The 1,858-nt window shown below is 60.5% G+C and overlaps 1 protein-coding gene across 1 annotated transcript in view; it reads right to left on the bottom strand.

Moving 5' to 3' along the window:
* ASIC1 (acid sensing ion channel subunit 1) overlaps nucleotides 1-1,275 on the bottom strand; it is a 29,913-nt gene extending 28,638 nt beyond the window's left edge. The window contains exon 1 of the mRNA XM_008630964.2: nucleotides 1,194-1,275. The gene's annotated coding sequence lies outside the window, so the exon portion shown is untranslated. The remainder of the gene's footprint in view (nucleotides 1-1,193) is intronic.
* Nucleotides 1,276-1,858: the final 583 nt, after the last annotated feature.

Raw genomic sequence — 1,858 nt, 5'->3', positions numbered from 1 at the left:
AGCAGGAATTTACTGGTGAAACAATCCCCTAAAAGCTTCTGAGAGTGCCAGGACCCCATCCCAGCACCATCCCAGCCCCACCACGCACAGACCTGCCTGTGCTGGGCTGCAAGGGGACTCCAAAGAGCAACAGAGACATAGCACAGAGCCAGCTTCCTCTAATCAAATCCATTAAATCCTCCCAACCTGCTTGCAAGGAATAATCCAGGCAGGAATAACAAACCAGCTGCGAGTCTGTTTGGCTTTTGCCGGTTGAAGGGGATGCAGAACACAGGGATTTGGAACCACCAGATGAAGGGAGGGAGCTGGGATGAAGGTCCCTGAGGATGGTTCCACGCAGAAAACGCGACTGTGCCCGGGAAGAGCCGGCATCAAACAGGGCACAGGCTGGAGCTGGCCTTGCTCGCCAGCCCCGCTGGAGGGGATCCAGCCCCCTCCGGGCTGCAACGTGCCTCCATTTAACAAATAAAACGCCTCATGGCTGACAACAGACACCTGCTCGTGGAAAGAGCCCATCACGGGAATTTAATGCCGGTGATTAAAACCACCCGAAGTGCGCTGGGACCTGGGCGGCAGCTCCGCATACACCCAGCCGTGCTCGGTGTGGGGCACAAGTGAGACATCCCTGGGCTGGTGATGAGGATGGGGACCCCGAACAGCGCAGGGACACAGGCTCCACGCCGGAGCTGCCCGGGAACAGCCGCGGCGGCTGCCAAATTGATTAGGCAGCACCCGAATAGCCGGCACTGTTCCATTCCCAGCTGGATGGGGCCAGGCAGCCGCAGGGATAAAGGCTTTATTGTGCGCTGGATCCACCAGCGCAAGAACAAGCTCGGTGGCAGGGCACAGCACTGAGCCACTGGGACCTGTGTTCCCAAGGGATTCGGCCATCCGTGCTCTCCCTGCTTTTGCACTGGAGCCTCCTCTCCATGGCAGCTTCCAGCCCGGCACGCACAGCCCTGCTTTGCAGAGCCCAAATGAGCTCTGCCCACGTGGGAGCAGCCCACGGAGCTGTACGGAGCCGCACGTGCTCCTGGGGACAACCTGGACCTCCAGAACCCAGCGGCATCCCCTTAGTGATGGTGCTGCCAGTCCTTTCCGAGCCGGAAGGAGGCAGGAGCAGCTACAGGTGGACAAACACCCTCCTTGCATGGGGGAAAGGTGGCACCGGGCAGGGCCCGCAGGTCACTCACCACTTTGAAGTCTTCGGGGGTGCACTGCTCCCCACGGAAGAAGCAGGACAGCAGCATCTCCCGGATGTCGTGGCCAGCCCGGTCATAAAACTCCAGCATGTTGAAAGGTTTGGGCTTGAAGTTTCGGAAGTTCGCCTTGTCCTGCAGGATTTCCAGCTGCTTCTCGTCGGCCGTCTGGGTGTCTGGGATCTCGTATCTTGGGGAAAAGAGCAGGGAGAGGCTCAGGCCCGGCTGTGGCGGCTGCTCCCAGTGGCAAAGGCCATTTGGGGTTCCCAGGAGCTGCGTCTGCCCTGACCCCGGCATGGGCTCAGCACAGTCCCACTTGACATTCCAGAGCATCCAACAGCACAAGCTGGCCCAGAGGCACACGAGAGATGGCAGAAGGATGGATGAGGAGAAGCTGGGCAGTGGCCATGTTCCAAACCCATCCCACTTGCCCCACCGCTGGTCCAGCAGCACCAGCCCTAGTTGAGGCTACCCAGGCACCCGCCCTGTGCCTTTGGTGGCGTCATGGTGAGGTGGTGGCCTTGCTGGGACATGGGCTGAATGTGCTGGGCCTCAGCTCTGCTGTCATGGCTGAAAACCCCTCCCTGAGGCAGGAGTGGGGACAGTGGTGAAGCCCCTTGGCGCTGGCGTGGGCAGGGAGTGCACCAGGCTCTCGAGAG

The sequence above is a fragment of the Corvus brachyrhynchos genome, unplaced genomic scaffold (assembly GCF_000691975.1).
Source record: "Corvus brachyrhynchos isolate BGI_N302 unplaced genomic scaffold, ASM69197v1 scaffold933, whole genome shotgun sequence".
NCBI lineage: Eukaryota > Metazoa > Chordata > Aves > Passeriformes > Corvidae > Corvus > Corvus brachyrhynchos.
Note: the sequence above shows the minus strand (reverse complement) of the source record. Positions and strands in the feature narration are given on the sequence as shown.